This window comes from Macrobrachium nipponense, chromosome 11, assembly GCF_015104395.2.
Source record: "Macrobrachium nipponense isolate FS-2020 chromosome 11, ASM1510439v2, whole genome shotgun sequence".
Classification (NCBI taxonomy): domain Eukaryota; kingdom Metazoa; phylum Arthropoda; class Malacostraca; order Decapoda; family Palaemonidae; genus Macrobrachium; species Macrobrachium nipponense.
This window is the reverse complement of record NC_061087.1, coordinates 15,584,367-15,597,266: the sequence shown is the minus strand read 5'-3', so window position 1 is coordinate 15,597,266 and position 12,900 is coordinate 15,584,367. Positions and strand designations below refer to the sequence as shown.

The window sequence follows — 12,900 nt, the reverse complement described above, 5'->3', positions numbered from 1 at the left end:
GCTTCCTTGTAGGGAATATATATATATATATATATATATATATATATATATATATATATATATATATATATATATATTGTGTGAGTATGTGTGTGCAGTACGATTTGAGTTACACGAACTCCCAGGCGAGAATTATTTAGACCTGTACCGCTGAAGATATGATATAAAAACCTCTGATCAGTTTCAAGAATGACGGTTATTATAAATAAATACAGTGAACATGTAATTATTGGAGAGAGAGAGAGAGAGAGAGAGAGAGAGAGAGAGAGAGAGAGAGAGAGAGAGAGAGGCGTCCATTGATTTGTGATAAGGCTAGATTATCATAGATATATTTTACCGTATGAGCCTAACATCGTTTATAAATACAATGAGATTCCCAAAAGCATCTAATTAGAGTTAGTGCACATGTAATAATATTACATAATTAGATGAGTACTGCCCTCTGGTATCTCAGAAAGTTCACCTCAGCGAGCTTTCGTAGACCCCAGTCCAGCAGCGTCACCAGACTCCAGAGTCTGGTATCAGTTGTCACTAAGTGAACATGTAGGGGTGGTAGATGTTCCGTTCCCTCTGTCCACCCACCAACGTGGATTTTAAGTAGATGTGGCATACGTGTTTGTGGCTCGTGATTGGCTATTCTGTGTTTCCGACATTATAGACTTACTGTGATAAACCTGCCAACTATTTCTGAAAGCTTGTAGATTCAGCAAAACCTCACACAATCACATATAAATCACAAACACTCAGACTTACATTGATAACATAACAATACAAGGACACATAAAAGACGAGTTTGTACCGGATAGTCAAAAGGTCTACCCAGAACAAACACAAACGAACGGTGGGGTTTCAGTAATGATGCGAATGCCAATAGGTCTTGTACGTAAATTACACGAACAGAATAATATTTCGTAATAGCAAGAAATACTGTCGTCTATGAGGCTGTCTGAAATAGGTGAAAGGAGCAACTACTGAAACATTTGCTGGAAGGCGAGAAAAATCTTTTCAGATGAATGGCAATGGTATTACAGTTTTATTTTCAAAATACTTTGCATATTTACATCCCTTTCTCTTAAGCATACACATCGATTTAATAACTGTTACTGGGCAATTCACAGAGTATTTTGCCAAGTAACGAATCGAACAATTGTTTGAAAACTCATTGATTTCCCGTCATCATTTGTTCGTTGATGGAATATACTGTAGGTGATGATTACATAATACGGCATAAAAGACTAGCGAAGACTCTTTTTCGCGAAAGGCATTTGAACGAATACCTAAATAGAATGAATAAGCAAGGAGCAAGTAATTTTGACTGATTGAAATCGAAAGTGTGCTTAAAAGGACAGTAAAATCAGATATGTGGCAGAGGCTTATCATTAGCTTGCTATCATGCTTCGTGGTAGCGGTCAACATCATTACAAGGGTATTTTTCGTCTTAAATCCATCGTGCTGTAGCGGTCAACATCATTAAAATGAATTTTTCGTCCTAAATCCAAGCGGCTTGTTCGAATGATACTGAATGGCAGGAACTGAGGGTACCTCCCTCCGGTACTTCTTGAGAAGGCTGTATGCAGCTCGGTGAGGGGCTAAGTCACCGCCATCATGAATTCAAGATGGCGGTGGCTAAGTCGGCTCTGGTATAGGCGAGTTTGACAGTATAGGCCTGTTGTAGATATATACGAAAAATTATTGTTTCAATGATCATAAACCTAACATTCACTAAATTTTATATCTGATTTAATTTATATTGAATTTTTAGAATACGTTTTCGAATTCCGCTGTGTTTTCCTATGTTCTGAGACACGGTATTACAGTCTTCCCAAGACAATTTTCAAAGAAATTTCTTAAACCAACGAGGTTGACGCTGATATATTACGTTTCACACTTTATTGTATAATAAGATTAACAAATTGCTCGTTTTTTTTAATCTGTGGAACTATATAAATATATAACTTGACACATTTTTATTCCAAAAAATTCAATTAAAAAATCTTGTTCAAAATCTGCCGATCTGGCTCCTCATGCAGAGTGCAGGTCTTTAGTAAGGCCCATATCTCCTCTGCATATTTCCTTAACTCTCAGCGTTTTTGCAACAATGAAATATATTGTCTGGGGCTTCCCACCAGTTTGTCAGCTGACCGATTTATGGGAAAAATTTTCCAGCCGACGGTTTAAGGTTCAAACAAACAAAATTTCAGTCGCTAGACTCTGCTTGGTCACATAATTTTCCTTCCTTTATTCCCTCACCTTCATCTCAACCTAGATTCCTCTCGCCTCTCATCCCCGCAATGATTCCCCACCTCTTTCCCATCAACCTTGCCTTAACCACCCCTACCTTCCTGAATCTCCCCAGACGCGTGGGAGGACAGAACTTAGTTGCCAGTTGCTCATTTCCTTCTGTCAATTTTTTTTTTAAGATGGATATTTTTAAGCATTCTGATGCAAGAATATGGATGTGGGCTAACATTGATCCCGCCCTCTGCCGAAAATTGATAGATCAGTTCCAAAGGGTGTCAAATTCTGTAAGAAGAGTCATGGACACACCAGATTAGTGCATTAAAACTTAAGTGTTCCTTATAAATGTCACTGTTTTACAATGATCCTTTTTTTATTTGTTCACGGTCCCGTGTTAGGTTTGCAATTGCACCCATAGGCCATAGCACAAAGTCAATTTAGCGAGTTATATATAGGTCTATGTATATATAGGCCTGCGGATTTTAATTATCAATTTGTTCACTTCTCTAACTTATCACGACGTTCATGCATGCAGAATATAAAACTCAGATGCATTATGTAGTATGAGGAGCAAAGTTAATATATTAGGAAATATGTAAATAAGGTTTTAGATAACGTCAGCAACGGATAAAAGTAAATGCATTGAGATTTAAAACTTTCAATAACCTCTATAAGGGAACAGATGCCATCTCCCTTTTCAGCGAATCTACGTTCAAACTGTATCAGCCAGCTTCGGTGAAGATAACCGTTACTTAGCAGTTACGCTAATTACTACGAGACAAGAGGAATATAAATGAAAGGCTTGATGACAGTCATTGTCAACAGTCTTTTCTGTATTTCGCATAATATTATAATAATAATAACAACAACGTAACAACACTCCTATCATTTAAAATTAAATTGTACCGTACAACCTTCAATAGTGGCTCATATTACCATATACGGGGCGAATAATTTTTTTTACCATAAGCAGCTGTTATCCTGATTTCGTGTATTTAACATTGTAAAATGTTTTGTACAAATATGTTTATCAATTCATACAACGTTCATAAGACTGTTGAGAGTTTTACGTAGATTCAGCTAACAATGAATTTTCTCACCACACTTTAGCTCTGGGCTAATTACACAGCTGAACAAAAAAAGTGACTTTGGTGTGCGTTATTATTAGGAGGCGTGTCCTGTAAGTTCCTTGATCAGTCAGGAACCACATACATTCAGTCCTCAAGTGGCGTGCGTAGTGAAAGGTGAGCGCTATTAATCGGCTATAAAACTAAATTTTCTTGTACCTGAGATATCCCTTCGAAATCACTGATAGTAATTTGGGTAATGTACGGAAGTGTAGTGGGTTATGCGGAAAACTCAAATGAGCAAGTGGTGAAAGATGGAAATATATACCGTCTACATTTTGCCACCGGAGAAACTGTTTAACCAAGTTCTCGAATTAAATTATTCTGCTCATTGCGGCAAAAGGTAAGGCTTTCCTCCCATTGGAAATTGTTCGGTATTGGAAATTAGAGATGTAGTGGTGATTTGTACTTTTATGCCCCTAATGGCAAAAGAGTGCTTCGACTAGTCCTGGGTGTCATTCTCCAAGCAGGTTTCCAAACGCTAACAGAATATTAAAGGAAATTTTGAGGCCGACAGAATATATTAGGAAATTATGAAGCTGTCTCATTAGGCCTATATTTCATTCTTCCAGCTGGCTCTAAAACTCGACAGAATATGATAGGAAATTATGAGGTTGTGTATTATCCTGCCTGAGTGTCTTTCTCTTTGTTGGTGTAAGAGCCGATACAATATGTCTGGAAATTATGAAGCCGTGTCTCACTAGGCCCAGGTGTCATTCGTTTTGCTATTTCTAAAAGCCAACTGAATATGTTAAGCAGTCGTAACCTAAATGTATCAAGTAATTCACTAATTGCGTACTCTGTTTCTTATCAATAATTAGGCGGTGTCACACGAACGATTTAATTCCTTCATGGGCCGCACTCATATGAAGTTGGTCTTGCAATGCACTTCTGATCGTACAAGGGAAGTCAAGGGTTATCCTGATTGCAAAGTCTATCCAAAGCAGCCAGTATTGCTTGCGAAGGTGAAAAAGCCTATGTTCGTCTTGTAGCTGAAGATCGACAATTTAGATTTTAGGGAAGAACGGCTCTTCTTATCTGTTCCATATCAACGAAAATAATGTTTGAATCCTTTCAAAATAAGCATGATTAGTTAGTGTTATTAGTTGTATGTCGTATTAAGGATTCCAGAAACGAATATTTCTGATGGTAAGTGATGTAAGGCAGTGGTTTTCGTATCCACCATATGCTAGACCCACATGCTTATTAGATTCTTTTTTAGCTAATCTGAATGAACCGGCAGCTGCTCTATCGGCACAGCGTTACATTGACGAGCATTTTAAAGGAAATCGATTATGTAAAGTTTGTTATCTGATATATTGTTGCTTGAAACAAAATCAAAAAGCCCTCTCACGTCATACTATTCGGCCCGTGTGATGTCACAGTGTAACAGCACCTCAGTAGTAGTACTGTACTACATACCGCAATTACTGTATGATTTTTATTTATTTATTTATTTATTTACTTATTTATTTTTTGTAATAAAGTTGAACAGCACCGAGATTCTTTGTTGCTTGGGTCAGTACTACTATGAAATTCAGGGCCTCTGTAACACGGATTTTTGGATTTTGCTCCTTATCAAAGCATCGGATATAGCTGAAAGTTGACATATGTATATTTTACAACTACACACAAATTTTGTCAGCATTATCAATAACCTAAACCCGATAGTTTTAATTTTTATAGAGTAAAAATTATCTAGACGACGCCATGGCCAATGATTGCGAGCCAAGAGTCGAAAAACATTCATTGCGTAAGCAAGGTAAACATCGTTTTACGAAATGTTGCCCCGCCCATCCACTAGACAGAAACTCATTCACATTATTCCATCGCCTCTGAAACCCACAGTAGTCAAGAATGGCCAACAGGATTTGGATTTGTCCCCGTGGTTGCAAAACTGCATTTGTCTTACGACTTGCAGCTTTATACAGTCAAGAGAAAGCCCGTGGCCATACTTACTATAGCCTGAATAGGTAATTAGTCAGTTTCTAGTTTAAATCCAATGTTTATGGTCTGATTTGTATTTAGCGTAACGTGATTATAATACTTGTAATGTCATTCAGGATTTTGAACATTTCCATTAACTATTCACTATGCCACCAAGAGAGGGAGAGAAAGAGAGAGATTGTATGTAAACAGTCTTTATATAACTATTTTTGTTAAAATAAGATATTTATCCAAAGTAAATACAAGCTTATATGTGCTAAAATCTCCAGCAGACCAACGGATCATCCGATATCATTTTTTTTTCTTCTTCTTTAGTCTGTACGACCATGTTGGATATAACGACATATGAATGGCGGAACGATACATAGATGTGGGTTGGCTATCCGTGCTAGCGTAGTAATACTACTGTAGCAGTAGTGCCACAAAATTAGTAATAGCAGCAATATAAATGAATTAAACGTTTAGGCCAACTGCTGGGATCCCTGAGGATCATTTAGCACTTCTTACAACTACTCGAGAAATTAGTTTTTATAACCAGAAGTTAGATTTTTTAATACAACAATGTACATGATAGCCTTCAGTGTTATCCTGAATTATAACGAGGCCAAAGTGGGTGGAGCCTCATGAAGTCATCATTCTGTTAGTAAATAGGTAGATAGCCGATAAAGAAAAATTGCTTGACATTGGATACAGCAGTTATCAAATCAAGCTTGTCTACTATGTCTTTGAAAATTGCAAACTATTCCCTACATCTTGTCAATCTGATTGTGACTTTTAAAGTAGATTATAATTTCTTAGGACACTTATTTTGGGAGTTAGACTAATAATCAAAGTGTTTTCGTATTTATTAACATATTCTGTTGGTTTGTTCATTATGACAATTATCAGTGGAGAGGATTCAGAGTTCATAAAGGTGTACTGCTTTGCTTGTATTTAAATTTTTGTCATTGTTGCCAGATGTATACCTTCGTTACGTATAGCCAATCATCCATCGAGAAAGAGGGAAGAAATGCTGTCATAAGTTACGTAAAGAGTGCGTTCGAAACCTTATCTCTGAGTAAGTTGACCTGTCTTCAAAAAGTCACTTTTGCATTATAAGTACCAAATTTATTCAACCTACGTAATGCAGAATACAGTCAAAATTTATGTGTAGATATAATGTGTATTCTGAATAAGCGTTATATCTATGAAATGCATAGATAAAAAGTTATTGCCAAAAAACCGTGTTACAGAAGCCCTGAATCTCATAGTAGGAATCGCAGCTGAAGTAATAAATTTAAAATCGGTAATTTATAATAAAGCGTTATGAAATAAGAAGAAGCTGTTAAAACGAGTTGGAAAGTACAACAGACATGTTTCCCGGTCGGTGTAAGTTATTTGAGTAACCAGCTATGGACTTTGGATTGTTTAGTAGACAATCTTTTGTATTCCTTTATTGTATTCACAGTATTACAATTTTTATGAAATATAAATATGCAGGTAGAAAGTCGAATATTTGGAAATTATTCTGAGAGAGAGAGAGAGAGAGAGAGAGAGAGAGAGAGAGAGAGAGAGAGAGAGAGAGAGAACGTTCAGTGCGCAGAGGAAAGCGGTGGTCGACCATTGCGTTTATTCTTTGGATGTTAATTCATTGTTTGTTGCGAGAGGCGTTTCAGGATTTGGGACCGCGTTTGGTGAGTGAGTTGCATTATATATATATATATATATATATATATATATATAATAGTTTATATATATATATATATATATATATATATATATATATATATTAATAATAGATAGATATATAGATATATATAATCATACCTTTTTGGGACGAGTTGATGGATGCTCAAACACTTTCTGGGTTTTGAAGTTTTTTTTTTTTTTTTTTTTTTTTTACGCAAAACGATTCTGTATTGTGTAGATTTTTTAAAGATATTATCAATCCCTTAACTTTGGGACGAAGATGTTTCCGATGGTAGAAAGAATGTCTTGGCTTGGGAGGATTTTATTACAATGACTTCTTTTTGGGCCTCATGGATGCTGTTGTGGAGGGAATCGCTTCCTGGCTGTGTAGATTTTAGTTATTCCTTTCATATGATGCGGGAATGGCATGTCTGAATGAAAAGTCTCACTGCATACTTTGGAGACTTGTGCTGATTAAGATTTCTTTATTATGAAGAGGGGGTGGGAGGCCACAGTGTAAATGCTATATGGGATATGTGAATATTCATTAAGGGTTTTGTGTATAGTTTTCTGTTTTCAATTGCTTCGTTTGAGAGCAAGAGAGACATTTCTGGTTTTAGAAATGCATTCATGCTGAGCTGATTCAATTGCTATTAATAATTCATTCCTTTGAGGAGAGAAACACATTTTTGGAACTGGAAATACTTTCTGGAGTGCATAGTTTTTCTGGACAGTATAGATTTTTTTCTATTGTTAATTTTGTTTGGTTTTGGGAGAGAGAGAGAGAGAGAAGACTTGCTGCACCCAGAAACTCGCAATATCTCCTTTTGTGGTGAAAGAAACCTTTCTGGGCATAGATAAGCTTCCTGTACTTTGGAAATTTTTGTAGTTTTGGAAAAATGTCTGAATGTAAAAGCTGTTTTATGATCAGTGCACCTATTTTGTTATATTATTCCTTCGTTTGGTGCAAAGAAGAGCATGTTAAACGTGGAAGTGCTATGTGGGAAGTGTAAAATTTCTTTTTTAATTTTTTTATTGTTAATGCTTGCTGTTTGGAGAAATAGACGTTGGTGGGGTCAAAGAGGCTTTTATGGATATGGAAACCGTTTCCTTTTTGTGTATTTTTTTTTTTTTTTTTTTTTTTTTTTTTTTTTTTTTTTTTTTTTTTTTTCATTTAAAAAGCTTTGTTTCTGGAGTTTTTAAATATGTAATAATTGTTCCCCCCAAAAAAAAAATAAAAAAAAATTCATGTTCCAACTTCAAAGTGAATATTTTTGGTGGGGGAAGAAGTGTAGCTATTTATGAAGGTGAACACGCCTTTTTTTTATATTTATTTATTTACGTATTCTTAGATCATCATCTTTCGACGGTTCGTAAAAGAAAAAAAAGTTGGGAGGTAAAGTTTGTCGCTGCTGTTAGGATTTTTTTTTATTATTATTATTTTCATGTATAGCTGTGGGTGAAAGAATCGCTGCGTCTTGAGAATAAAACACTTTTTAATCCTTTCATTTTTTGAGGTGGAGGAGGGGTGATGTTATTTATCTGATTCGGAGTCTTAAGAGACGTTTCCAGTGATTTTTGTTATCATTATTTTACTTTGGGTGTATAGGAGACATTTTAGATAGTAAGAAAAAGTCTTTCTTTTCAGATTTCATTTATTTATTTTCCTCAGCGAAGAGCCTTATACGTTTCTGTATATATATATATATATATATATATATATATATATATATATATATATATATATATATATATATATATATATTATAATTTTGTTATAACCAATCTTTGTCTTGGTCCGATTTTCCTGTTAATAACTCCTCCTTGGGAAAGGGAGTTATGATTCTGGAAGTAAAAACGATTATTATCTAATTTAGTTTTTTATTATTTTTCTCTAGGAAGTGAGCTTAGAACACGTTTCTAGAAGAAAGAACGAGTAATGAGCTGTTTAGGTTATATATTTTATTATATTTCCTGTTTGGAACAATAGCAGGTAATTTAGGGGGGGAGGGGGGAATTTCTTTTTGCACTGCTTATATATATTTTTATCTCATTTATTTCATTCATTTTAAAAGGGGCGTGATGGACGATTAGGATTTTCAAAATCATTGCACCCATTAGAATTTTTTTATTGTTAGCAAGTCATTCATTTCGGGAGTTTAGGAGATGTATCAGGAAGTAAGACTACTTTGGATTTTTTCTTTTATTAATAACTTCTCGGTGGAACGTTGAGATGGAAACAAATGATTTCCGCGTCACTTCGAGCTTTCTTTTTTATTATTATTATAATCTATTTTGGGATAAAGGAAATATTTCCCCTCGTTAAGAAAACTATCTGTAAATTTATATTTGAAAATTTTTTTATATACTTGTTAATTTCTTATAGGAAATGGAGGTCTTCCAGGCAAAAAATGCATATATTTACACTTTATGTTCTATTCTGAATATTTATTAACACTGATTCAGTTTTTGATGATGAAAAAACTTCTTTTAATCATCATATACCTTTCTTTTCAATACTAAAGAGGTTTCGATGGTATAGCCTGGAGACCTGTTTTGGAAACAAAATAGTTTTCTCCATGTTATACATTTTATCTTATCATTATTTCGTGTTTTTTTATGCAGGCGTGAGAGGTATTTCTGCAAGGAAAATTGGTAAATTTTTCTGTTAAAATTTAATTGAAATATCGGTGTCATTTCTTGGGGTAAGTCCAGGTGTCTTCAGGTAAAAACTATTTTTTTGTGCTGTTACAATTTTGTGGTCATTGAAGACTTTTTTCGGGGTGAAAAGACCTTTTGGGCTGTATAGACTTTTTCGCTAATTTCTTTTTTTTTTTTTGTGAGAGAGAGATGGTTGTGAATGTTCAAAACTTCCTGGACTGTACGGATTTTAAAATATAACTTTAATTATATATATATATATATCTATAATATAAATATAATATATATAAATATATATTAAATATATATATATTAGTATATAGTTAAAGAAGAAAGTAAATGTGCCGGTGAATTGTGATACATCAGCTTTCTTGGCTTGGAGACAGAAAGAACCTAGCGACAGCCTTCCTTGAAGAAGGAATAGTTGAGTCTGCATTTGTGACGCCGATGCCTGTACAGCCAGTTGCTATAGGGCTTTAAGGTGTGGCTGATGACTACGTGCGTTTGTGCGTGTAATGGTGGGTCTAATCGCACGATACTTAGTGAGAAAAGCCACACGTCCAAGAGGCAAGGTAAAAGACGGTTCGGAGGACACGAAGTGTTGGAAGAAACCCATCGAAGAGATGGGTCCCATGTCATTATTCTAGAGAAGGGATTCGCTAAAGACTTGACTTTTGAAATGTAGTGGTTGACAATTTGGGAGTTAGGGGGTGATTACTTAGTCTAATTCAGGAGAGTAGAATGATAATTTGCAGTTCTTTTGTGGGTCAGACTTAGTTCTTAAAATGACATTATTTAGTCACTTTGTTCCATATTATGTTCATCTAGTTTGGGAAATAAATAGCATATTTTTGTATTTACATGAATTCATTAGCATAGTTTGATATAGTTTGCAGAGAGAGACGGCTAGCTACTGAAAAGTAAGAGTTGCCACTTGTTTAGTTTTGATTAGTGGGGTATAGTTTGGTGGCAGCGTTTAAAAAGCTTTTTATACATTTTTTAGGCTGTAGGTACGCTAACGAAGAGACTGGTGGCTAGTTAGACACATATTTTTTGGGAGGAAAAGGGCTATAATTATGTCACAGGCAATTCAGGGTTTTCTTTGCTGATCCAAGAGTTCTGTGTTCGGGGCGGTGGCTCTCTCTCTCTCTCTGCATCTCAGACAGTTTAGCTACTTAGTGATCTGTGAAAACTAGTGTTCCGAATTTTGGGGGATCCAAGTTTAATTTTTGGCGTATTAAATTGTTTACTGGGTGTGGTGAATAAGTTACACACATTTGCAATGCGTATACAAGTTTGGGTTCCAGTCATATGAAGATGTGAGAGTAATTTTATTGTTTCCTTTTTTCCCTTTTTTTTGTTCTCTTTTTATTGGTGATGAATTTGCTCAAAGTGTATTTTTGTTTTGATGTCTCTCGAGATTCGATGGACATTGGGGAGGTTTTGTAATAACATGAGCGAGTTTTTTTTTGTGGTTATTGTGAGTTACGCCCTAGAGAGAGAGAGATAAAGAGGTGAGTGTTTGAGTGAGTGAGTGAGAGGGAGAGAGAGGTTGGTTGCCATTGGAAGTGTGAGCGAGAGAGGTGGTTTGCTAAGTGAAGCGCTTTTTTTTTTCTTATCTCCTCCCTGTTTTTTTTTTTTTTTTTTTTTTTTTTTTTTTTTTTTTTTTTTTTTTTTTTTTTGTTATTGGCGTGACCTTGTACAGCAAATAGCTGTTTTTGGGATGATTTAAATTTTTTTTTTCTTATCTTTTATTGGGGGATGTTTGTATTAATTATTCTGGATTGGGTTTTGTGTGTATATAAATACATTAATGTTATCGAGGTCGGGAAATGTCATAAGGCACAAAAGCTTTCGTAAAGAATCAAAAATGGCGGATGGAAAGGGTACTACGACTCTGCTTCATCACGTCACGAATGTTAGTGCGTGTGTAAGTCCATTTAGGGGAAATCTTTATTGAAAGTGTGAATAATTATTTTAGGGCAAAAAACATAATGGATGGTGTAGAGGCATTTAGAGAGGAGAAAGCTTTGTTAGATTTCAATAAGGGTGATCTCTCCCATTGTTGCAGGAGTTTTCAATTTGTAAAATGTCATACTTGGGCTGGCTGATTTGCAAGCCTTTTTCAGAGAAGCTTATGGCTCAAAAGAACACGGGGATATGGTGAGGGACCTCAGGGGGCTATATAAGATACGGAAAGGCACAAATAGCCTTGTAGAACATAGTTCAAAACTTTTTAACTCAGCGGCAGAATGGATAGAAAAATTGAAAACATCTAAATGGGCTACAGGAGGTAGTGTCTCACTTGTCCATTTACATAGAAAGATCCATTTTACGATGCTCTTGCACGATGTACCGGATGCAATAGTGGATAGTTTTGATGGAAAGATTGAACCTACATCAGACGAAGAATTAATTTATGCCCAAATTGAGAAACATGTCTAAATGTCCCACTGTAGATAGTACATTTTTTAATGAAACAGGCCCGAGAGATAGGGTGCAAAAGTTAAATATAACAAAAGATCGATCGAGCAAAGGCAACCGCAGTTGCGCTGTTTCAATTGTAATAAACCAGGGCACCCAAAGAAAATGTGTAGTTTAATATTGTGGAATGTGTAAGAGTGCGGATCACTATTGGGATCTTGTCCGTCTCAGATACGGAAAGATGTGAGGCCTACACCTCAAGGTTCTGAGAGTTATAATGTGAGGACTTCCGAGGCGGGTCATTTCGGAGGGCAAAGGGATTGGCGAAATTTTTGGAAGGCCGATCAACAAAAAGGGTACAGATGATTAGTACGTGCCATTGTGGTCTCGTGGGGGACGCCCCAGAGCCCAGTCCTATAGTTTACGCAACAGTAGAGGACGTTGATATCCTAGTATTTATTGATACTGGCGCAAGCGTAAACTTGATGGATCACAATTTGTATCAATCCATATTCTCCCATTACCCTTTGAAACCCTCAACGGAGACGGTGTGTGATGTGCAAGCCCATAGATTAAATACCCTGGGTTGTGTTCAAATACAGTTTAGTCTCGGTGACAGAGTATTAATAGAACCATTTTTGGTAATGAAAGGGATTGCTTTGGGCAACAGACTTCTGCTGGGTCATCCTGCATGTAGGAGACACAAGATTTCGATCCATGCGGGCGTTAATGGGATAAAAGTCGGAAAACCTGGTGTTTTTCTTCCTTATGATGACGTGATTAGGACTGAGGGTATGGATATTATTGAAAAAGGGGATGTGTGCTAATGGTGATG

At 35.8% G+C, this 12,900-nt stretch overlaps 1 long non-coding RNA gene across 1 annotated transcript in view; it reads left to right on the top strand.

Annotated features, from left to right (window-relative positions):
* Positions 1-3,481: 3,481 nt before the first annotated feature.
* LOC135213532 (uncharacterized) overlaps positions 3,482-12,900 on the top strand; it is an 81,800-nt gene continuing 72,381 nt past the window's right edge. The window contains exon 1 of the long non-coding RNA XR_010314198.1: positions 3,482-3,708. This is a non-coding gene — a long non-coding RNA (uncharacterized LOC135213532). The remainder of the gene's footprint in view (positions 3,709-12,900) is intronic.